This window comes from Rhinolophus hipposideros, assembly GCF_964194185.1.
Source record: "Rhinolophus hipposideros genome assembly, chromosome: 10".
Lineage (NCBI taxonomy): Eukaryota > Metazoa > Chordata > Mammalia > Chiroptera > Rhinolophidae > Rhinolophus > Rhinolophus hipposideros.
Window position 1 is genome coordinate 77,997,744 of NC_138056.1, and position 26,846 is coordinate 78,024,589.

At 37.4% G+C, this 26,846-nt stretch overlaps 1 long non-coding RNA gene across 1 annotated transcript in view; it reads left to right on the top strand.

The window, feature by feature from the left end:
- LOC308503310 overlaps positions 1–26,846 on the top strand; it is a 116,554-nt gene that overhangs the window by 10,872 nt on the left and 78,836 nt on the right. Inside the window, exon 2 of the long non-coding RNA XR_013994182.1 lies at positions 26,776–26,838. This is a non-coding gene — a long non-coding RNA (uncharacterized lncRNA). The remainder of the gene's footprint in view (positions 1–26,775; positions 26,839–26,846) is intronic.

Below are 26,846 nucleotides of genomic sequence, written 5' to 3' on the forward strand. Positions count from 1 at the left end.
AGTCCATGGTCAGCTTGATTGCTGGTTGGTGGCTTAGCGTAATCATTTTTAAAATGTGTTTTACAAAGCAACTTGATAATTTAATAAGAAAGAATAAAAAGGAGAAATGTCTATTCCCCATTGAAGGCAGGTTGCTCTGTGAGCCAGACCAAATTAATTAACTAATCATCAGTTATTGTCTACCATATGTCTCATGCTCTTGACCATTCTTCAAGAGTAAGTACAATCTGTGACATTTTACTCCCACACAAATCACTTTGGGCTTATTTTTTTTCTTTGTTTTTCCTAGGTATTTCAATTGACTACATGTTTTTTAGTTCTGTCTACATGTTTATGATACAATTCTCTCCAAAGACTTGTAGAAATTAGCGTTTTTAATGATATCCCTACTTCACTGCTACATCTGCTGCATAGTTGATTATTGTCTGTGCTGACATGGAAGAGTTAGGGTGCTCGGTCCATGAGTAGGTAAGTAAGTTGTGCAAGATTGTTCAGCTAATAAGTGGTGGAGCTACATTCCAGTTGAATTCTGACTCTTCAAAGTGTGACACTTAAATCCTACTTAAATTATAAATGAAAATCAACTGTTGTATATTTTCAATGGAAAATAACAGAAAATGAGGCTGATAATTAAACAAAATGGCATGTTTTTAACAGTGCTATGTCAAAGAAAAAAATTATATGTAGACATTCTGAAAGAATTTTTACTTTAAAGCCCATTTTCCAAAGAATTTTTATGCAACACTACTCCCTTAAGATACTCTTAATAAAAAGTTTCCATAGTCAAGGGTTCAATGGGAAATATCATTAATGTGATAATGTATGTTATAAAATGTGTATATTAAATCTTTGATACATTCTGCATTTAAAAAATACTTAATGAACCTTAATCCCTGCTTAAACTCTTTTTCTGCCTTTATAAAGATAACATGTTAATACAATCCTTTAAGAACATTGCTGGGTATGCAATGAGTTTTAATGGAGCAGAGGTGGGAGAATGGGGTATGTTCCCATTTAATCACGTCCTCTCCATTGATTTCTTTCTTTTGGCCCACATGCATTCTAATGTTTACAGTCTCAAAATAAAGCTTTGTTCCATCATGCTTCCCTCTTGAGTTATCACTACTGTCTCCCCACTTTCCTTTTCTCTTCATTGACAGCTTTTGGAGAAAGGAATCCATGCTCACTACCTCCTCTTGTTCATTGCCTTTCCTTCTTTCAAATATAAGGTCTCTTCCATGATTTCCCAATGATCAATTGCATAGTTTCTACAATCAATTCAAGGATGACTCTTTGTAGCACATGACCTGCTACTCTTATCTTGGCAGTTATGACACCGTATTTCTGATTCATTGATTCATTCATTCCACAAATATATATCAATTACCCATCCAATTGTGCTAGCCATAATTTTAGGCACTGAAGATACAAAATGAATAATTTAGACATGCTTTCTACCCTCCTGAATATTAATTCAATTTGCTCTCCTATTTCTCCGAATTCTCGAAGTCGCTTTTACTGGATCCCTTTTTCCTATCCACATGTATAATATAGGCATCTCCCAAAGTCCTATCATTCCTCTTTCTTTCTCCCAGTGTACATATGCATATGCAGACACAGACACACACACACGCACACACTCTTGAGGTGCTGAAGCTAAGAATTATGACTTTAGATCCCACAAATGTTTGTTGAATAACTGAATTTATGTTTTTTTAAACACTGGATGTAACTATAGCACTTGTGGTACTATTATTTTTATTCAAAATAAGGATTGTTCTATGACCCACAGATGGAATAGAGAGGAATAGAGAGTTTTTTTTTGTTGTTGTTTTGTTTTGTTTTTCCTGTGACAAATAAATATGTATTGAGTGAGGAAAAGGCAGAATTGGATTTTAGAGGACTGTATCATTCAATAAAAAGACAAGCAATTAGCACATAGTTATTGGGAACTTCTTAAATCTTATTAAGAAGTGATTACAAAGAAGCAAAATAAAATTTCATTATTGAATTTCTCTCAAAAAACATATCACAGAATAAGCAAAAAGAGTTTGTTTGTGTGTTTGTTTGTTTGTTTGTTTTAATTACTTACTACCATCAAAGATGGAAAGGAGCATGACCTAAGCTTGCAGTTCTCAAGCCTGGTTTCTTAAATATTGAAACTATCTTGGGGGCTTTTAAAAATAACATTTGGGTTTCTTCTCCAGAGATTCTGATTTAATTGGTCCAGGGTGCAGTCTGAATGTCAGGATTCTTTTAAGCTCCCTAACTCCATCCAAGGTTAAAAACCATTGACCTACACAAAACATTTTAAAACCTGGTTACTGAGGGAGGGAACAAGTTTCTGGATAGTGGTAAAGACGAATACTAGGGCTATATTCCTTACCTCACAGGGCAAACTTCTGAATTGACCGAATATAATTCTACCTAATCTCAACTAAATCTAGAAAGAAAAAAGTGGGTAAATATCCTTACTTTTTTCTCCTTTCCTCCTGATAAATGATTAGCAGGACCTGCCACTGCAGAGAAACAGGTGATAATAAAAATGAACAATGAAGCTGCCTCTCTCTTATGGAAAGGAGGACTCCAGAGTTACAATTCAAGAAATTATCTAAAGCTTAAAAGTTTTCCAGCACTTAAATGATATACCACGCTTCACCCCAATTAGAGGCAGAGAATCCTAGAATATATAATCACATCTCAGAAGAGATAGTAGAGGATGAGCAAGATGAAACAAATTGATATGACAACTATGCAAAAATACTACAGCACAACATGAAATGTATTGCATGCAAGAGTCCAAACCATATGAAAATATAACCTAAAAGAACAGTAAATAACTTCATAAATGCTGCATTCTTTCGAACTTAATGAGAAGCAGTATTCAATGAACAAGAGCTAAAAGATATGATGACAGATGAAATGAAAAGGGATGTTAGATGCCTAAGGAAAAAAAATAAGGACCCAACTAGTGCCAATATAGAACAAACAAATAAATTGGACACAAAAATTTAATTTGAAGATCAAAAGAGCATTCTCTGTCTTTGGAAAATTTAAGACAGAATACTTAATACCAAGACTTATCCTTATTAAACTATTACACTTCAAGATTTCACTATAATGCAAGTTCCATGAAGGAAGGAATTTGTTTTGTTTGCTTATTACCAGTCCCTAGAGCCCTGTCTGGAAAGTTGTGGGTACCCAGTAAATATTTGTTGATGAATGAAATAATGAAGAAAGAGTTCTTCATTCATTCATTAAAAGCAAATTATCGAGTTTTAGGTTCCGCTTACAAAAAGTTTGGAAGTTGCTACTCAATCTTAACAAGTAGAAAGCTGAACAGATGGAAAAATCAACAAGTCTTCTTGGATCCATAAGAGATGGGAGGACACAGGGCAAATCACTGCTGTCGAGACTGGAGAGTCAGGCGAATACAAGAAGTCACAATTTACCAGAGCTGAGACTTATGAGCAGAAGCCACTGCAGGAAATAGTGTCAGGGTAGGAAAACCTGAATTGTCATTGATGATTTGCTGGAGGCCATTTCAGACAACTTGGAAAGTTAAAACTCCAGGGGGAGCCAGATACAGGAAATTGCACAATATTGTGAGATTTACTTCCAGGAACTCAACTACTAGGTTCCCATACTATGTATCAGAGAAAAGAAAATCCTAGGGCTTCCAGCAGGGAGAGGGGAAAAGGAACTACTTGAAAATATACCAGAGCACTTTTCTTCTTAACAAGGCCTGCCTTAGGAGAAACTAGTTAACTAGACCCTAATCTTCTGGGAAATTATCAGAGCTCAAAGAAAACACCCAACTCCAGCTCACTCTAGCTATCCTGACCCACCTAAGGGGGGAGAAAAAAAACTAAGAAACACTTGTGAAGTTCACAGTCCAGAGGCATATGTTCATTAAGACACTGAAACCTAATTATAGGACTATAGAATGTTTATACACACACACACACACACACACACACACACACACACACACACACACACAGAGAAAACTCACCACCACATTATTAAAGATCTAGTTACAGTAGTTTCTTTCAACCTGGTACATCATCTCTGGCTATCAAGAAAAAGTTACAAGACATAACAAAATGCAAAAAAACACAATTTGAAGACAAAGAAAACATTGGATCCACATATGGCAAGAATGTTGGGATTTAAAACAACCATGATAAATATGCTAAGGGCTCTAATGGATAAAGTAGACAGCATGCAAGAACAGATGGGCACTGTAAGCAGAGAGATGGAAATCCTAAGAAAATAAAAAAGAAATTCTAGAGATAAAAAAAAAAAACACTGTAAAGAATGAAGAATGTCTTTGATGGACCCATTAGTAGATTGGACACAATCTAAAGAGTGTCTGAGCTAAAGGATGTATCAATAGAATCTTTGAAAACCAAAAAGCAAAGAGAATAAAGACTAAAAAACAGAGCAGAATGCCCAAGGACTGTTGGACATCTATAAAAGGTGGAACATACACATAATAGGAATATCAGAAGGAGAAGAAAGAAAGAACAAAGAAATATTTGAAACAATGATTGGGAATTTTCCCAAATTAATCTCAAACAATAGATCCAGGAAGCTCAAGCAACACCAAGCAGGATAAATGCCAAAAGACTACAGCCAGACATAGAACTTCAAATTACAAAAACTCAAATATAAAGAAAAATTCTGAAAGAAGCCAGACGAGGGTGAAAAACCCCTTAATTATAGAGGAATAAAGATAACAATAACATTCATCTTGTCAGTAACCATGCAAACAAGAAGACTGGAGTGAAATATTTCAATTATTGAGAAAAAACCCCCACCAATCTAGAATTCTGTACCCTGAAAAATTATCCTTTAAAACTGAAGGAGAAATACTTTCTCAAACAAAAATTGAGAGAATATTTTACTAGTAGAACTGACTTGCAAGAAATGTTAAAAGAAGTTCTTTAGAAAGAAGAAAAATTATACTTGTCAGAAACTCAGATCTGTGTAAAAAAAAGAAGGAAGAACATCAAAGCAAGAATAAGTGAAGATAAAATACAAAATTTTTTTCTTATTCCTAATTGATAACAGTTTGTTAAAAATAATATTAGCAATGTTGTATTTGGTTATGTTATTATGTATATCTTATTTATGTATCATATATATGCTTATGTATAAGCACATATAAGTGAAATTAATGACAGCAATGATACAAGGGACAGGAGGAAGGAATTTGGATTATGTTGTTATTACAAGTACTCAGTACTACCTATAAAGTGGCATAGCATTATTTAAATGTGGACTTGGATTAGTTGTAAATGTATATTGCAAACTAGAGCAGCCACTGAATACTAATTTAAAAAAGAAGTAGAATATATTTTAAGAAAGGAGAGAAAATACAATCATATAAAATGCTCAAAACTACAAGAGGCAGACAAAGATGGAAAAGAAAAATAGAAACAAAGAATAAGTGTGAAAAATAGAAAATAACAATGAATATGGTAGATGTTAATCCAACTATCAATAATCACTTTGATTATCAATTATCTAAATGCACTTGTTAAAAGACAGAGTTTGTCAAAGTGGATCAAAACCATGACCCAAGTACCTACTGTCTGCAAGAAACCAACTTCATTTACTTTTTAAAATTTAATTTTTTTGACACTTATTTTTTATTATTCAGTTGTACAGCATAGTGGTTAGACATTTATGTAATTTACGAAGTGATCCCCGTGACTGCTCTAGTACCCACTTGGCACTACATACATTTATTACCATATTATTGACTATATTCCCTGTGCTTCACTTTACATCCCCATGACTATGGTATAGCAACAAATTTGTACTTCTTAATCCCTTATTCTTTTTTCACCCACCCTTGCACATCCCTCCCATCTGGCGAACGTCAAAATGTTTTCTGTATCTATGAGTTTGTTTCTGTTTTGTTTGTTTATTTTGTTCTTTATAGTCCACGTGTAAGAGAAATCACATTGCATCTGTCTTTCTCTGTCTGACATACTCCACTCAGCACAAAACCCTTCAGGTCCATCCATGTTGCCACAGATGGCAAGACCCATTCAGTTCCATGGCTGTGCAGTATTCCATTGTATATGTGTACCACCTCCTCTTATCCACTTATCCACTGATGGACACCTAGGCTGCCTCCACATCTTGGCCATTGTAAGCAATGTTGTAATGAACATTTGGATGCACACGTCACCTCAAAGTAGCGTTTTGGGTTTCTTGGGATAAATACCCAGAAGTGGGATTACTGGGTCCTTCTTTGTCTCTTGTTATAGCCCTTGTTTTAAAGTTTATTTTGTCTGGTATAAGTATTGTTACCCCAACTTTTATTTGTTTGTTTCCATTTTCATGAAATACCTTTTCCCATCCCTTTATTTTCAGTCTGTGTGTGTCTTTTGATATGATGTGAGTCTCTTGTAGGAACTGTATGTGAGGGTCTTGTTTTCTTATCCATTCAGCCACCCTATGTCTTCTGCTTGGAGCATTTGAGCATTTAATCTGTTTCCATTTAAAATAACTGTTGATAGATATGTAGTTTCTACCACTTTATTATTTATTTATTTATTTATTTATTTAGTAAGTTATTTAGTTAGTTATTTATTTATGTCATTCCTTGTAATACTGGTTTGGTGGTGATGAACTCCTTTAGCTCTTTCTTGTCTGGGAAGCTCTTTATCTGTCCTTCTATTCTAAATGATAGCTTTGCTGGGTAGAGTAATCTTGGTTGTAGGTACCTGTTTTTCATTATTTTGAATATTTCATGCTAGTCTCTTCTGTCCTATAAAATTTCTGTTGAGAAATCAGCTGATATTCTTATGGGAGCTTCCTTATAAGTCACTAACTGCTTTTCTTTTGCTGCTTTTAAGATTCTCTCTTTGTCTTTAACCTTTGGCATTTTAATTATGATGTGTATTGGTATGGGCCTCTTTAGGTTCCTCTTGTTTGGGATTCTCTGCACTTCCTGGTCTTATATGTCTGTTTCCTTTTCCAGGTTAGGGAAGTTTTCCATCATTATTTCTTAAGAGGTTTTCAGTTTCTTGCTATCTCTCTTCTCTCTGGTTACCCTTATGATGTGAATGCTGGTACACTTGATGTTGTCCCAGAGGCCCCTTAAACTATCCTCATTTAAAATTTTTTTTTTTCTGTTTTGCTGTTCTTTTTGGATGTTTTCTGCTGCCTTATCTTCTAAATCACTGATTCTAATCCTCTGCTTCATCTAATCTACTGTTGATTCCCTCTAATGTATTCTTCATTTCAGTTATTGTATTCTTGATTTCTGATGGGTTCTTTTCTGTATTTTCTATCTCCATTTTCATGTTTCCTATCTCTTTGTTGAATTTCTCCGTGAGATCACTGAGCATCCTTATAGCGAGTGTTTTCCTCTGCATCTGGTAGAATGCTTATCTCCATTTTGTTTAGTTTTTTTTTTTTCTGGAGCTTTGTTCTATTCTTTTATTTGGGACCTGTTTCTCTGTCTCCCCATTTTTGCCTCCTTGTGTTTGTTTCTATGTATTAGGTAGAGCTGCTATGACTCCTGGATTTAGTAGAGTGGTCTTATGTAGTAGATGTCCTGGAGTGCCCAGTGGTGCAGTTTTCATGATCACCTGAGCTGAATGCTCCAGGTGTATGCCCTCCTACTGTAGTTGAACTTTGGTTGTTGTTTGGATGTCAATGGGGTGGATTGATCCCTGGGCTCATTGGTTTGAGGATTGGCCATGACTATAATGGAGGAGCTGTTGTGCAGGTGCTAACCCTCCAGTGCAGGATTTACCTTAGCAGGGCTCTGGTGCCCATCCCATCAGCCCTCTGTGTGTGTCATCCTTGGAAGTGGCCAGGTGATTCTCCAGTTTGGCCCAAAGCTGGCCATGACGTGTGCAAGCCTTGGGGCCTTCTGGGAGGAGCACCACTGCAGGCTAAGTTCAGCTGCAATCTGTGCCCTGCTCAGGGCCACCTGGCATGAGTCACAAAGCAATCCTTAGATGGCTGCAGCTCATGCTGGGCTTGGAGGTACCTTGAGAGGCCAAGCCATGAACTGAGGCTGGCTGCTGCTAGTGCTGTGTTTAGGGCTGCTCAGCAAGAGGTATGGGGCATGCTAAAGCCAGATGCTGCTTGTTTTGGTTTTGTGAATCTTTGAAAGATTTTAGGAAAGTCTGCATCTTGAGCCAAGACAGGCCATTTATATGGAAAAGCCACTGGAGGAGGCTTGGGTGTGCCTCAAAGTTGGGTGGGAGGGTGTTAGGGATCACCAGGGCAGGGCTAATGAATGGTGTTAGCCAGGTTGATGGAGACTTAGATATGGTGGCTACCTCAGTCTGCATGCTGTGAGTGGGGAGGGCTCAGCGAAGAAGCAATGGCTTCGTCCAGCTCCTCTGTCTGGTATAAAGCTGCCCCCTCCAGGCCTTTTCCTGAATCCAGACAACTCAGTTCCTCCAAGTATGTCCCTGGTGCCTTTTAAGCTGATGCCCCAGCACTAAAGCTCAGAGCAAGTGAATCCATTAGTGAGTAAGTTTGTGCCTAGACCCTTTAAGAGGAGCATCTAATACTCCAGCCACCTTCTGTCTTACCCAGCCACAAGCTCAGCTAGTTTTCACAGCCAAAAGTTATGAGGACTTTCTCTCCCCAAAAGTGGAACCCTGGACTGCAGAGCTTTGTGTGGGGCTGATACCTCTTACTCCTCTGGGTAGGACCTGTGCACCCGAGATATCCCTCCAAGTTTTAATGGTCACATGTGGGTGTGGGACCAGCTAACTTTGCATCCCTGCTCCTCCTACCAGTCTCAAGGTGGCTTCTACTGTATGTCTTTAGTTATGGGGCTTGGGTTCAGCTAGATTTCAGGCGATTCTCAATGATAGATGTTCAATGATAGATGTTGGGTTCGGGTGATTCTCAATGATAGATGTTCTGTAGTTTAGATGTAATTTTGTTGTGATCATGAAAGGAGGCAATCACAGCATTTGCCCATTCTGCCATCTTGATCAGAAATCTAAGAAACCCACTTTAAATATAAAGACATATATAAATTAAAAGTAAATGGATAGAGAAAAATATATCATGCTAACACTAATAAAAATAAATCAGGAGTAGCTGTATTAATTTCACACAGAGTAGACGTCAAAGTAAAGAAAGTTATTGGGAATAAAGAGGGGCATTTCATAATGATAAAGATGTCAATTCTCTAAGAAGACATAACAGTTCTTAATGTTTATGTACCAAAACATTGCTTGATTCCTTATAATTAAAACTACTTGAGGCAAAAATTGGTAGAATTGCAAGGAGAAATAGATGAATCTACTATCATAGTTGGAAACTTAAACACCCCTCTCTCAGAAAGGGACAGTTCCAGCAGGCAGAAAATCAACAAGGGACATAGTTGACCTTAATGACACCATTGATCAACTGAATGTAATTTACATATATAGACTACTTCACCCAACAACAGCAGAATACTCATTTTTCTCAAGCTCACATGAAACATTCACCAAGATAGACCACATTTTGAACTTTAAAACACACCTTAACAAACTAATAATAGAGGGGAATTTCTCAACTTGATAAAGATTATCTGTGAAAAAAATCTATAGCTTATTAAATGGTGAGAAATTTTCAGCTTTTTCCCTTAGACCAGATTTAAGACAAGGATGTTGCCTCTTACCACTCCTTTTCAACATCATACTGGAAGTCCTTGCTATTGCAATAGGCAAGAAAAGGAAATAAAAGTATATAGAATGGGAAAGAAAACATAAAACTGACTTTGTTCACAGGTGACATGATTGTCTATGTAGAAAATATGAAAGAATCAACAAAAAAGTTTAGAGAATAAAATATCACAAGAAATATACCCAGCCAAAATGACATTTTGATATAAAAGCAGAAAACAATTTCAAACATAATACAGTTAGGGAACATAGCATTATTGAAGGAATATTTTGATGAGTAAGTCTAACAAGTTAAGAGATGAATCAAAATATAGAAGACTGGGGGGTAAGCATTGCATCAAGTATAAAATCCAATATGAATTAATTATGGGATATGACAATAGGAAGTGAATATTGTTAAATATTGACAATGTAAAGATAAAAAAAAACAAATTTTTGAGAGATCAGAGGAAGGAAATAGGAAAAAAGACTGTTAATGTATTCTTTAAAGCATGGCATCAATAAATATTTACTAAAATTAATAATTGTAGGTTTGTTTTAAATGACAGATCTTATTAATATTTTACAGTCTCTCATTGTCTCCCTCACTCTGTACATAAACCTTTAAGGAGCTCTTTTAGGAAATAATATCTCTTGTGAAGAAATATCTTATTTGAATATTCCAATTCCCTCAATTTACTTATTTATTTTCTATTATAAAATTCAAGGGAAATAAAATTTAATTATTTTCCTGGCCTTCTAGCCATTCATCTATCTGTAGTTGTATAGGAAATATCTTGAATTATTTTCCTCTAATATTAATAATAGTAATTTATGTGCAGTGGGGTTTAAAATGATATATAAACTTAATTTCTAGATTGCTTGATCCCTTATAATTAGCAGGTATTATCTTCACAAAAACAATAGGGTGATTTTTCTTTAAAATGAAGAAAATTTAGAAGCTAATTTGGTAACATATTAACCGTAATCAATTCTGGGTTCAGGAATCTATTATTTTTATTAGGTTGGTGCAAAAGTAATTGTGGTTTTTGCCATTGTTTTCAACCTTTTAAAGTACAATTACTTTTGCACCAACCTAATATTTTCTGCTTGTATTTAAAATCTTTTTTCTTTGTAAAAACTATTAGCAAAATATTTTTTAGAGGAAACGTTTAGAAATTTGTTTAATTAAGAAAAGCATTTGAAAATAAGCACATTACTAAGTTCCACTTTTCAGCATGAAGTTTGAGATGAATTTTGCCCTTGATTCCTAAATTCGAACAGTGAAGAGTTTGATAGAACTTTAAGTTGTTAGAATGTTTAATGAGAATAATTGCAAGCAAGAAAGGCACATGTGGGAACTGCAGGGAAGGGAAAAAGAGAATAACCATTTCATGGATGCCTACTATGTGCTCAGCACTGGACTAAGTTCTTTACACATGATCTCATTTAGTCTTCACAATAAACCTATGAGAGAGGCACTATTATTACTTAAAAATGAGGTGTCTGAGGTCCTGCAACATTAAGTCACTTGCCAGGATTGTGTGAGCCAGAAATCTAACCCAGGTAGTATGACTTCAAAGCCCTTTGCATTCATTCTCTCATTTAATCCTCATAATAATTCTTTGGACTGTTTTCCCCCCTCATATATGAAAATGAAGTGTTAAAAGGTGAAATAATTTTCCAAATTACATGACAGGGCTGGGATTCAATTCAGGCCTGTATGATTCCACCACTCATGGCCTTTACAGTGTACCAAACATACTGGGGGTGCCAAAAAATGTATGCAAGTGGACACTTTGGTCAATGTTGCTCTAGCAGTAGTTCACCGTAATCAGAAGTGTCTGGATGCTGATGATAACCACTTTGAGCATCTCTTGTAATTGCAGAAGTCACATGGGACTTGTATTCATCTTTTGTTATCAGTATATATTAATATGTATATACTGATTATATATAGTTTTTTCCTTTCTTAAAATGTGTATACAATTTTTTTGGCAGCCTCTGTATATAGCTTCAGAATGAAAGATTTCCAATTACTGCAGGATATCCAGACCTGGAGATGTTTTACATTATGATTCTATGAAGCAATAGCCAAGTGCTTGTGTTTGTGAATTAGAAAATAGAAAAAGAAACCTTGGAGGAGTAACTGCTTTGAGATGGGTTATGTGAAACTAACAGTGTCTGATATGTACACAGAAGTATATAATACAGACAGTCAAACTGTTTCAGGGATGAGTAAATCAATGAATATAGGTTTTATTTTTGTGTAGGAGACCAACATAGGAGCTACTAATTTATGCTTTAATTTTACCCTACTGTGTTATGAACCCACATTCTGAGGTAATGGGCCATTGAAAGAAACTCCCACCATGCTTTGAATTGAGTCTTTAGTTTCTTGGAGGGAATGATATGCCCTCTAATAATCATAAAATCACAAATGAATAAATCCATAGATGCTCCTCTGAAATTTAAAAAACACAACACATATTTTAAAGTTTTTCTTCAAGTAAAATAGTACCTTTTAAATTATCCAGTAACGGATCCAAAATGTAGATAATCCCAAACCACAAATGAGCCCCAAAGTGATTTATAATTGGTTTAAGAATATGTTAATTTGTTTGGTAATACTCGTAGTGTATTTTGGCTAATTGTACCATATTTAGGTTAATGTTAAAAGTGATCTGATTTCCTACACTAGTAAATGTCGACTAGTTTATTCAGAAGGTCTAGGATTGTAGCTTTGCAAATAGATCTGTCTCTGGGTAAGGAACACTTAAATAACAATTAACCTTGAAACTTTTCACTTCATTCCTTTCATACGTAGATTGGGCTAACAAAATCATTTTATGAAATGGCTATTTGAAGGGAAATTTTATAGTAGGTTTTAAGTGTGAATCCTAAAAACTGTTTTATTCCAAAACAATCAAGAAGACCAGCAATGTTTATGTGGAAGAAGAACTATTGGCTCATTCATAAAAATATTTTTAATCTCCTCAAGCATATTTACATTATTTTTATGGTCACTGTACATTCCTGGCATCTTCATGTATAATATTGATATATAATCACTCTACTACCTAGCATTTTATTTAAACTAGAAATGAATTTATCCTTAAAAAAGAAATTAATAAAACACCTAAGTTTATTTTTTTAATTTAATTTAAATGTAATTTGCTGCTGGTACTTTCCTTCTAAGATCGACTAGCACAAAGTGGAGAACTGAGCAGGGAAACACTGTTTAGAGTCAGAGACCTACGTTTGCTTCCTGATTCCACTTCCCAACTGTGTAAACATGGGCAAATTACATAACTGCTCTGAACTGCAACTCAGATATATTTAACACTTACCTTAAGGGTTTGTTGGCTTGGTATATACTCGTATGAGATATAGGTGAAAGCATGTTGAATAATGTAAAGACTACACAAGTGGTATTTATTACCTTCAGTTTAATCTAGATGTGAACTTCCCTGCACCTTAGCTCTAGGGTGGGAGCCTCCAGTTAATTCTGGAGTTTCTTGACTCTCTAAGCATTGTGACAGGCACTGGCTCTGTTTCTGATAGAGAAAAAGGGGAGGGTGGTTGTGAGGGAGAATGATGCTTCCACTTATCTTTCCCAAGCTATGCAAAAAGGCCTAACCAAACCAGAGAATATGCAAATAACAGTGACACAATTGGAATTCACTTCCCTGTAAATTAAACTTGAGAAGATGTTTTGTTTCCTATGTAAGCTAATCATTAAGGCCCTGAAGGCTGTCTCCATCGTTCCAGTGATAAAATACTTTGATGTTAAATTACTGAATGATATCATAACTCAAAGAACTGAGCAGAAAGAGGAGAAAGGAAAATGCTTATGTTGACACACAAAAATGCTTTAGCCATTATCAAGGAATGGAAGGAACATAAAGTACGTATGAATATTTAATGGTGTTTTCAGCAAATTAAATTTTGCAAAAATGTGCTTAAGCATGGGGCATTGCTTAAGGGCTAGTAGCCCCATCAGGACAGGCAATCAGACAGTCTTTTGTTTGCACACTGTGTGTGGCAGGGAAGGGAAAGAAATACACATTCATTTTCTGAGGAACATCTGATGGCTGCATTAGAGCAGTAATGCATCTTTTAAGTCTTTTGGTTAGGAAAAAAAACATTAGGCACCATCTACATTGAATCTCAGGACAAGGTGAGAAAATAATGCCTTCTAGAAAGAAAACACCAAGTGAAAATATTTCTACTTTATCACAGACTATGTTGCTATAGGCATATTGTTGCTCTTAGGGGAATATTAAGATGGGACAAGATAAAATTACAGCTGATACTGCATTTTTATGTTATCCTGAAAGAGTAGCAGCAGAACTTAGCTTAACCAAATATTAAACGTCTTCCCACATGCTAACAAAATACAAGCAGAAATATTGAGGGATTTCTTTTTTATTCTTATTTTTTTAAAGATTTTATTGGGGAAGGGCAACAGGACTTTATTGGGGAACAGTGTGTACTTCCAGGACTCTTTCCCAAGTCAAGTTGTTGTCCTTTCAGTCTTAGTTGCAGGGGGTACAGCCCACCCTCCCTTGAGGGACTCGAGAAATTGAACTGGCAACCTTGTGGTTGAGAGGACGCGCTCCAACCAACTGAGCTATTTGGGAGCTCAGCTCAAGGTGCCATGTTCAATCTTGGTTGCAGGGGGTGGAGCCCACCATCCCTTGAGGGATTCGAGGAGTTGAACTGGCAACCTTGTGGTTCAGAGCCCACTGGCCCATGTGGGAATCGAACCAGCAGACTTTGGCATTAGGAGCATGGAGCTCCAACCGCCTGAGCCACCGGGCTGGCCCCAAAATTGAGGGATTTTGAATTTAAGTATTGGCTAAATTTATTGGCTGATGCTTTATACATATATCTTGTGTCTTACTTACACTGTTAAAAACATGACAACAGGCCCCAAATGGAGTCACTTGTGTGAAGTCCTGTGTCACCAAACTGAGACTTAATTACAGTTTCTGCAGTCCCAGAAATGGAATCTTAAACCACTCAATCAGGAATTGCCTAATCAGCACTAATTAGATAATCTACCAGATGGAGCCCTGCTACCCACTAAAGGAAAGTAGCTTTGTAATAACCAACACTGTTTTGCCTAGTATAACTTCCTTGTCTTTTCCCTTCTGCCTATAAAATACTTTCATTTTGTACAGCTCCTTGGAGCTCCTTTCTGTTAGATTGGATGCTACCTGATTTGAATTGAGTTTTGCTCAAACTCTTAAAAATTTTCATGTCTCAGTTTATCTTTTAACAACACAGCCATGGACACAGATTTGGTGATTTCTCTCTCTCCCCGTCCACACATAATCACATTCCATGAACTATCATAGTCAACTTGACGACCTTCAAGCATCCAGATCTATGTTTATGAAAGAAGGAAATAGAGACAGAGACAGAAATAGAGATAAGAGAGAGATAGAGAGAAAGGGAGAAAGGGTAAGGAGGGAAAGGAGAGAGGGAGGGAAGAAGGAAGGAAGGAAGGAGGGAAAGAAGGAAGGAAGAAAAGGTGGAAAGAAGAAAGGGAGGAAAAAAAGGAGGAAAGATGAAAGAAAGGGAGGGAAAGAAGGAGGGAGAAAGAAAAGAAATTGTGTGTAAACAAGTATTAGTTTACTAAACCTCAAAGAAGTATGTGAAGGGCTGAGCTATGAGTGGGAGGTAGAAATAAATTAGGTCTTTAACTTCATTAGTTAGAAATAGTCTTAATCTATAGTGGAGAAGAATTGTACCCAAGCATTTTACAACCTCCTCTGCAGTAAATTGTGCAAATTGATCAGAATGCCCTCTGTGACTACTGTGACTGCTTTTCCTAAGGAAAAGAGTATGCAAATAACAGTGACACAATAGGAATATTGCAGATGAAAAGCTTAATGACCTAAAAGTATATGAGACAGGGGCTCAGCATAATTAAATTTCAAAAAAGTATTTTCCCAAAGTGTGGAAAGACCAAGGGAAGTAATATATGACAGGATAGTCTAATGGATAAAATTGTCTTGTAGAGTCTTTTTCATAGAGACTGATGTGGTTTGTATTCCTCTGTTAGTTCTATGCTGTTGAAAAGTATATTCCTTTCCCTGCAAAATAGATATTTTACTCATCTTAAGAGAAATATTTTTGCGTGTCTCTCCATCGAAGCTATGGCCTGATATGTTAAAGATTTTACTGTTTATTTTATAAGTCTCTCTAATTGGTAGATTGTACAGTTATATTCCAGCCCATTTTATTTTTTGAAAGGAAAAAAATGTTATAAAGACGGATTATCTTTCAGAGCATTCCTGCTAACAGACCTCAAATCTGGGGGTGGGAACAGTAAAAAGGGGAAATCTCTAGCATTATATTACCCTTCCATTTGTGGTCTAGTGAAGCTCACCCTTAATGAGATATAGGCCTTGTGTAAGAAAAATCTATTCACAAGGATCACTGAGGAGCTGACTCTACTCACTCAATTTAGATGTTTTCCATTACATACATTAAAGTAACTACATTTCCTTCAGGTGTACACTCAAATGCAACAGGTCTAAGTGGAACTTTTTTCTTTCCCATTAATACTGGTTCTTTTTTTTCTTCCTTAGAGCTGTGCTATCTGGATAGGCAGTCACTGGCCTCTTATGGCTGTATACATTTAAATTCACTTAAATAAAATAAAAAATTCTATTTCTCAGTTACATTAACCACATCTCTCAAATGCTCAATAGTCATGTGTGGCTAGTGTCTTCCTTATTGGAAAAGGCAGAACATTTAGATCATTGCAGAAAGTTCTATTGGGCAGTGCTGGTTTAGAGATTTCTTTTGGGGAACGGGCACACATGAACTAGATTAGTCAGTATTCAGGTGGAGAATTCACTTCTTTCCTTTAGGTTTCAGTCCGTGTTAAATGGATTAATTTAACAATAAATTTTACTATTATCCTATTTTTCTATTTTAATTGAGATATAATTGACATATAACACTGTATTAATTTTAGGTTTACAACATAATGGTTTGATATATGTATATATTGTGAAATGATTACTACAATATGTTTAGTTAATATCCATCACCTCACAGGGTTACAATTTTTTTTCTTGTGATAAGAATTTTAGGGAAGAAGAAAAAGGAGGAGGGGGAGAGGAGGAAGAGAAGGAAGAGGAGGAGGGAGAGAGACAGAGAGACAGAAATCTCTTAAGATCTACTGTCTTAGCAACTTTCAAATACACAATACAGTATTTTTTATTGTTATTAGTTTCAGGTGTACAAAACAATGTAATAGTTAGACATTTCACCCTGTCACAAAGTGATAACCCCCTCCCCCAATCTGTTGCCCCTCTGACATCGTATATATCTATTACAATTCCATTTACTCTATTCTCTATGCTGTACTCCATATCCCATGGCTATATATATATATATATATATATACAATATTATTCAGAAAGGCACTACATAATAATAAAGGGATTGATCCAACAAGAGGACATAATCCTAGTAAACATCTATGCACCTAACATAGAAGCTCCTAAATATATAAAACATATTATGACTGACATAAAGTCAGAGATCGATAGAGTAGCACTATCATAGTAGAGGACTTCAATACCCCGTTGTCACCAATGGATAGATCCTCCAGACAGAAAATCAACACGGAAACAGTGGCCTTAAATGACACTTTAGACCAATTGGGTTTTATCAATATTTTTAGAGCATTTCACCCCAAAGCAGCAGAATATACATTCTCAAGTGCATATGGAACATTTTCCAAGATAAACCGCATGCTAGGCCAAAAAACAAATCTCAATAAATTTAAGAAGATTGAAATCATATCAAGCATCTTCTCTGACCACAGTGCTATGAAACTAGAAATCAATTATAAGAAGAAATCTAGAAAACACACAAATACATGGGGGCTGAATAACATGTTACTAAATAGTGAGTGGGTCAACAATGAGATCAAGCAAGAAATCAAAAGATGCCTCGAGACAAACAAAAATGAAAACACAACCCAAAATTTATGGGATGCAGCAAAGCAGTCCTAAGAGGGAGATTCATAGCAATACAGGCCTACCTAAAGAAACAAGAAAAATCTCAAATCAACAGTCTATCTTTACACCTAAGGGAACTGAAAACGAACAACAAAATAAGACAGAGAGTACAAGGAAGGAAATAATAAAGAACAGAGCAGAAATAATTGAAATAGAGACAAAAAAAAAAAGATCAATGAAACCAAGAGCTGGTTTTTTGAAAAGATAAACAAAATTGACAAACCCTTGGCAAGACTCACCAAGAAAAAGAGAGAGGACCCAAATTAATAAAATCAGAAATGAAAAAGGAAAAATGACAACAGAAAGCACAGAAATACAGAAAATTTTAAGAAAATATTACAAGCAACTATATGACAACAAGTTAGATAATCTGGAAGAAATGGATAAATTCCTAGAAGCATATAATCTTTCAAGACTGAATCAAGAATAAACAGAAACTCTGAACAGACCGGTTACTACCAGGGAAATTGAATCAGTAATCAACAAGCTCCCAACAAACAAAAGTCCTGGACCAGATGGCTTCACAGGTGAATTTTACAAAATGTTCAAAAAATAATTAACACCTATTCTCCTCAAACTATTCCAAAAAATCGAGAAGGAGGGAAGACTCCAAAGCACATTTTACAAGGCCACAATACAGTATTGTTAACTATAGTCACCATGCTGTACATTACATCCTCAGGATTTGTCTTGTAACTAGAAGTTTGTATCTGTTGACCACCTTCATGCATTTCTCCCTACCCCTTACCCTCCACCTCTGGCAAACACCCATCTGTGAGTTCAGTTTTTAGTTTATTTTTTAGATTGCACCTATAAGTGCAATCATATGGTATTTGTCTTTCTCTATCTGATTTATTTCACTTAGCATAATACCCTCAAGGTCCATCCATGTTTTTACAAATGGCACAGTTTCCTTCTTTTTTTTATGGCTGAATAACATTTGTGTGTGTGTGTGTGTATGTGTGTGTGTGTGTGCGTGTGTGTGACATTTTATTTATCCATTCATCTGTTGATGGACACTTAGATTGTTTCCAAGTCTTATAAATGATGCTGTTATGAACATGGTGGTGCAGATATCTTTTTGAGACAGTGATTTTGTTTTCTTCAGATAAGTACCCAGAAGTGAAATTGCTGAATCATATGGTAGTTTTATTTTTAATTTTTGAGGAACCTTCATACTGTTTTCCATAGTGGGTGCATCAGTTTGCATTCCCTCCAACAGTGCACAAGGGTTTCCTTTTCTCCGTAGCCTTGTCAACTCTTGTTATTTTCTATCTTTTTGATAATAACCATTCTGAGAAGTGTGAGGTGATACACATTGTGGCTTAGATGTGCTTTAACTGATGCTTAGTGATAGTGAATACCTTTTCATCTATCTGTTGGCCATCTGTATGTCTTATTTAGAAAAATGTTTATTCAGATCTTCTGCCCATTTTTAAATTGGATGGTATGTTTGTTTTCTATTGAGTATGAATTATTTATATATTTTGGATATTAATCCCTTATCAGATACATGACTTACAAATATTTTGTCCCATTCTATAGGTTGCCTTTTCATTTGGTTGAAAAGTTCCAAAGTTTCCTTTGCTATACAGAGCTTCTTAGTTATATATAGTCCTACTTGTTTGTTTTTGCTTTTGTTGCCTTTGTTTTTGGTTTCAAATCCAAAAAAATCATCGCCAAGACCAATGTAAAGGAGCTTTTACTGCCTATGTTTTCTTCTAGGATTTTTATGGTTTCAGGTATTACGTTCAGATCTTTAATACATTATGAGTTGACTTTAGTGTATAAGATAGGTGTGCAGCTTCATTCTTTTGCTTGTGGCTGTGCAGTTTTTCCAACACCATTTATTAAGGATACTGCCCTTTTCCCATTGTATGTTCTTGGCTCCTTGTCATAAATTAATTGAACCTATATTTGTGTGTTTATTTCTAGGTTCTCTTTTCTGTTCCATTGATCTGTGTGTCTGTTTCTATGCCAAACCATACTATTTTAATTACTATAGCTTTGTGATACAGTTTGAAATCAGGAAGTGTGTTGCCTCCAGCTTTGGTCTTCTGGTTCTTTTCTTTCAGTTGTACAACCTTTATGTCAACCACCAAAGGTCTAAACTTGATTCCTATCTCTCCCTTAACCTCCATATTGAATCACTATAGAATATTGCTGCTTCTCCTTTTGAAATGCTCCTCAAATATATATCTTCTTTATTATTTTTATTATTTTTAAAGATTTTTATTAAAATTGTAGCTAACATATAATATTATATTAGTCTCAGGGGTACATCATAATTACTCAGCAATTATATACCTAAAGATGTGGTCACCATGAGAAGTAAAACAACCATATGACACTGTACCACACTATCACAATATTATTGTCGGTGCCTGCCGACGAGACGGACAGTCCCTGAAGTGGGGAGTGAGGATTGAGAAAAAAGAAGAGAGACAAAGATGGGATCGGGAGGGCAGGCAATTCTAAGTAGATTGATGCAGTTCTAAGTAGAATGCCTCAGTTTTAAGTAGAATGCCTCACCCCAAGTTTATTTTTGCAGCTTATATACCCTGGGCTTCAAAAAGTAACAGAACTTTCTGCAATCTAGTAGTTACAATGTTTGGATACACAAGGGCATGTTTTTTGGCCAGCTCCACACTTCCTGACCTTGTCTGGTTCTGTGTTCTCAAAGTAGCAAATTTTGCCTTTCTGGGAGCACAAACCACTCAAGGAAGTCAAAGGTTCAACATTTCACAAAACAACACCTGCTAGCACTTCAGCACAGTTTCCCACATATTATTGACTATATTCCCTATGCTGTATATTACATTCGCATGGCTTATTTGTTTTATACCTGGAAATTTTGACTCCTTATTCCCCTTCACTTCCCCCCTTTTTTCAATAACAATTGACATTTGATATTAGTTTATATTAACTTCAGGTGTGCAGCATATTGGTTAGACATTTATATGATTTAAGAAGTGATCCCCCTGACTGGTCTACAAGGTCGGACAGTTAAATTCGCAAACTTTCCACCATGCACTTACACCTTTGTAGTACCCACCTGGCACTATACATATTTATTACCATATAATCGACTATATTCCCTATGCCTTACTTTACATCCCCATGACTATTTTCTAACTGCCAATTTGTAATTCTTAATCCTTTCACCTTTATCACCCTGCCTCCCCAACCCCTTCCATCTATCACCCCGATAAATCCAGTACACTTCTGACACCATACATAGTTATTACAATATTATTGACTATATTCCTTATGCTACATCCTACATCCCCATAACTACTTTTTAACAACCAATTTGTACTTCTTAATCCCTTAACCTTTTTCACCCACACTCCCAACTCCCTCCCATCTTGCAATCATCAAAATGTTTTCTGTATCTATGAGTTTGTTTCTGTCCCTTTTTTTGTTTATTTTGTTCTTTAGATTCCTTATATAAGTGAAATCACATTGCATCTGTCTTTCTCTGTCTGACACTCCACTCAGCATAGTAACTTCTGGGTCCATCCATGCCACCACAGATGGCAAGAACCCATTCCTTTCCATGGCCATTCAATATTTCATTGTATCTATGTACCACCTCCTCTTTACCCATTCTTCTATCGACAGACACCCTGGCTGCATCCACATTTTGGTTACTGTAAACAATACTGCAGTGAACATATGGATGCACTCGTTCCCTCAAAGTAGTTTTGGGTTTCTTCAGATAAATACCCAGAAATAAGATTACTGGGCCCTTCTTGGTCTCTTGTTATAGCCTTTGTTTTATATTATATTTTGTCAGGTATAAGTATTGCTATCTCAGATTTTTTTGTTTGTTTGTTTCCATTTTCATGAAATACCTTTTTCCATCCCTTTACTTTCTATCTGTGTGTGTCTTTCAATCTGAAGTGAGTCTCTTTTAGGCAGCATATGTAAGGGTTTTGTTTTCCTATCCATTCAGCTCTCCTATATCTTTTGATTGGAGCATTTATTCCATTTACATTGAAAGTAATTGATGATTGATATGTAGCTATTGACATTTTATTATTCATAATTTTGATTTTTGTTGTTGTTGTTGTTTAAAGAAGTCCCTCTAACATTCCTTGTAATAATGGTTTGGTGATGATGAACTCCTTTAGCTTTTTCTTGACTGGGAAGCTCTTTATCTGTCCTTCAATTTTAAATGATAGCCTTGCTGGGTAGAGCAGTCTTGTTTGTAGGTCTTTGCTTTTCATCACTTTGAATATTTCCTGCCAATTTCTTCTGGCCTGCAAAGTTTCTGTTGAGAAATCATCTGACAATCTTATGGGGGCTCTCTTGTAAATTACTAGTTCCCTTTCTCTTGTGGCTTTTAGGATTCTCTCTTTGTCTTTAACCTTTGGCATTTTAATTATGATGTGTCTTGGTGTGGGCCTGCTTGGGTTCATTTTGTTTGGGATTCTCTGTGCTTCCTGGACTTGTACGTCTATTTCTTTTGCCAGGTTAGAGAAGTTTTCTGTCATTATTTATTCAAATAGGTAGTCAATCCCTTGCTTTCTCTCTTCTCCGTCTGGTACCCCTATGATGTGAATGTTGCTATGCTTGATGTTGTCCCAGAGGTCTCTTGAACTAGCCTCATTTTTAAAAATTCTTTTTTTGTTGTTGTTGTTTTGGTCGGGTGTTTTCTGCTACCTTGTCTTCCAAATTGCTGATTTGATGCTCTACTTCATCCGATACGCAGGTGATTGCTTCTAGTGCATTCTTCATTTTAGCAATTGTATTCTTCATTTCTGACTGGTCTTTTTTATGGTTTCTATGTCCTTTTTTTTTTAATGCTTGCTATCTCGTTGTTGAAGTTTTCAGTAAGTTCCTTGAACATCCTTATAACTGTTTTTTTTTTTTTTTGTTTTGTTTTGTTTTAAACCTTGTCCCTGGTAGTTTGCTTGCTTCCATTTTATTTAGTTCTGTTTCTGGAGTTTTTTTCCTCATTTGGGACATGTTTCTTTGTTTCCCCATTTTGGCTGCCTCTCTGTTTGTTTCTATGTATTAGGTAGATCTGCTATGTCTCTCAGTCTTGTCCTGTTATGTAGCAGGTGCCCTGTGGGGCTCTGACACAGTCTCCTTGGTCACCTGCTTCGGGTGCAGGTGACCAGGAGTGTCCCTTGTGTGGGTTGTTGTGCCCTCCTGTTAGAGTTGAGCCTTGATTGCTGTTGGCACATCAGTGGGTGTGACTGACCCTCAGGCTGATTGGTTGTGGGGTTTGGCCACATCCACAGTTTATAGTCCACTGTGTGGGGGGCTTACCCCACTGAGTGGCATTTACCCCAGTGGGCTTTAGTGACTGTTGAGACTGCCCTTTTTGTGTGTAGCTGGCTTGTAGGGCTAATTGGGTGGTGCTCTGCTGTCATCTGAAGCCCACCTCAAAGTATGCTGTTTCTGCGGCTTCTTGGGATTAGCTCTGGTGCAGGCCCACCCAGGTGACCCACTGCCTGTGAGTGCCTGGGGATTACCTGGTAGGAGCTATAAGCTATCTGCAGTTGTTTGCTGCCTGTGCTAAAGTGGAGGCACATAGGAGAGGATACACTGCAAACCAAGGATGGCTACCACCAGTTCCAGGCTTGGGGCAGCTCTGCAAAACGCCAGGACACCCAAGCCTGCTGCCACCTCTTGGCTGCCTTAAGGTTCAGCCACTGATAAAGCCTCATTTGGTATGGGAGTTGTGTGAGGGTTACAGGGAGTCACTAGAGTGGGAAGTATAGTAGTCACTAGGTTAATGTAGACTCTGGTTTGGTGCTAGTGCTGAGTCTGGAGCTACTCAGCAAAAGTCTCAGAGCAGGCCAATTGCCATCTGCCTGGGGCCTGCTGTACTCCAATAGGTTTCCAAGAAAGAGTGCAATGTGGGCAGGGCTGGCTGATCTCAAGAAAGTGCCTCCGGCATTGTGGGAGTTGGGTCGCACAGTTCCCAGTGAGTCAGCAGGGTGGAGCAGCAAAGCTCACCAGGCCAGTCGGATTCAGATTTGGCTGTAAGCGTAGGGGGAGGGCTCAATGCATTAAAGATGGTACCGATATGACGGCTGCACGGGCAGAGAACTGCACAAAGGAAAAATGGTAACTGTCCTTCAGCCCTGCCCTGAGCCACACACCTGCCCCCCTGTATGCCTCTGACGCCTCCCAAGTCACCATCCCTCCGCTAGAGCCCAAGGTGAGTGCCTAGAGGTGAGAGAATCTGTGTGCAGGCCATTTAAGAGGATGTCTGAGTTTCCCACAGCCTTTTCTCCCACCCAGATGGTCAGGATCCCCACTGTTTTTCACAGCCAGATGTTGTGGGGGCTCTTCTTCCCAGGACCCATACTCTGGGCTGGGGAGGCCAGTGTGAGGCTGGGGTCTCTTGCTTTTCTGGGGGAACCAACATGGCTGATATATCCCTCCCAGTTCTCAACTGCCATATGGAGGTTTGGGGCCAGCCTATTTCTTGTCTTTACCCTTCCTACCAGTCTTGATGTGGCCTCTTTATAATATTAGTTTTAAAACTTCTATTCAGCCAGACTTCAGATCATTCTCCAAGTTGATTGTTCTGTAATTTAGTTGTAATTTTAATGTGTTCACAGAGGCTAAGAAAGCACAGTGTTTATCTACTCCATCATCTTGGATCTCTCCAAATACGTATCTTCTTCCACCCTACACACACACACACACACACACACACACACACACACACACACCCTTCCTATTTTAGGCCTTTAACATCTTTTGCTTGGATTATTATAATTTCAAGCTGGTATCCCTATCTTCATTCTCATGTTCCGGCCATTCTACAAGTGGCTTAAAATATCATGACTCTTGCAGGTTCTGATCTCAAGAAAATAGACTTTGAGATGCTGAGATTTGTATGCAGGAGGTTTGTTGGAAAGTACTCACAGAAACGTCTGTGAGGCAGCAAAGGAAGCAAGACTGGGTAGATGGAAATGTAAAATTGTGGTACAGTTACAACAGAGGCCTCAACCAACTCACAGGGAGATCTTAAGGGCTGGAACTTCAGAGATATCCACAAATGAAGCAAAGGACCTGGGGCATTGTAATCCCACTGACCAGTCATTAGATGTGGGATGTCCCAGAGGAAGGAGGCATAACCTGTGTAAGGTGGCGCTTTTCAGCAGAGGGCAAGGCCTGGAGAGCGACACAATTGTATGTTATCAGTAGCAAGTATCTTGGCTATTTTCTATGTGTGTCTTGGTCATGAAGAGGATTCTGGGCTGTCCACCACAGGATTCACTACAACTCACTTCTTGGAATACTCTGAGTAGGGAAGATGTTGAGGAAAATTTACCTTCATTGGCTCGTGTTAACTTCTGTCTATTAGCATTTGTCTGTTCCTGCATATGGGGTGCTGTGATCAAGGGTTGAGTAAATTCTCCCTTTGGTCTCATTCTCCCTGGCAGGGGAGACATGAGCTGAGGTTGCAATTCCCCCTTCTGTCTCATTCCTGGCAGGGGAGATATGAGATGATGTTGCTTTCTGTCTGTTTTGCCCGCTTCAGCAGATGAAGTGAAGAAGTAACTAAATTGTATCAGGATGACATAATAGGCACATCACCAGGCCTTGCTGTTTATCCGGATGAACTAGCTCTTGAGCCAGATGGGCAACATTCATATCATTGACTGCTGGACCCTCCTGGAACTGGCTATTCCTTGAGCGGGAAGGCAGGAACGCAAAACTTGGCTCTGGGGTGCATCTAGAGAGATATATAAGACAGACCTCAGGTGGATTAGATATTGATTGATTGCTGTTTCAAGCGATTGCTATTCGGCAAATTTGCTATTTCAGGACTGCTCTTCAGGATTGGATTGTTTCGGAGTAAGAGATCAGAACTTGCCTCAAAGAACAGTAGAGACTTCTTTTGTTGGTGAATTGTCATCATTCTAGCATCTTTGGGAACTTGTATGCAGTTTGTGGCTTATAGTATCGGCAGACTTCCTAACTTCCAACAACAACAATGACGACGACGCCAACAGCAGCAGCATTCTTGGGAACTAGCAAGCAATGCTGTGGGAAACTCCTGAGTTTCTCTCAGCTACAGACCTGGCAAGGTTTTGATTTATGACTTTTCCTACACCCGGTTTGGTGAGCTTTTGGTATCTACTATAATACTTACTATCCCATAAAGCTTATTACTACTTTTGGATACTCCTTACTGTTGTTATTTGTGTATTTAGCCAAGTGATTTTTGATCAATAGTAAACGTGTTGGGATCTCTTAAACTTATATGTATGTGTACACCTCTGACATGATATTGTTATCAATGTATATAGTTTAGTCTTAACCACCTTTACTTTCTGTCACTAGTACATTCCATTAATTGCCTTTGTCTTTTGATATTGCATATTGCTAAATAAATTGATTAGATATTGCTAAATAAATTCATTAGCTCCACTCTACCGTGTGCCTCCCCTTTTCTTTTCCCCGCTCGTCTTTACACTATGTCCCCCTTGATTCATGCAGGAAGTTCATGCCATCTGGGAGAATCTCCTCTAGGACTCTGGTTGATTCTCTTCTTTTTTGGGATATTATAAGAGGAAAGTTAGTAGGATAAAATACAGCACTTTCCACTACAGCTGATGTGAAGGTCATACCTTGTATGTCTTTACTACCCATTCTAGTTTCCCTTCACTCTCACCCCAGCCATTCTATAGGTATAAGTGGCTTAACTGGTGGGCTGAATCAGTCCCTTATACTTGAGGAGGCTATGCCTCTGGTCACCATGCCCTTCTCAGGCCATGGCTGCAGCTCTTGTCCATTTACCATAAAAACTGGTCAGAGGAGAACCAAGAAATGTCCCAGTTGGTTACCTGGGTCTCTAATTGAGTGTATACTGGCCTGGGATGGCACATCATCCTCACAGGGTATCATCTCTATAAGCCCTCAGATAGTAGTACTGGCTGAGGCTTTGAATCCCTACCCGCAATATGTGGCAATTTCAATCAAGATGAATTGCTGCCTTTTTTTCCGGTATGAAGGGAATCCACTATAATAAACAGCTAAGCAGGTGGTTTATCTGTTCAAGAGATATTATTGTATTGGTTACTCAGCATTTGTTTTATTGTTTGCAGGTGGGACATTTGATAGTAGAAGTGGCTGAATCAACCTTGGTTATTAGGAACCCAACTGAGCCTGTGAGTAG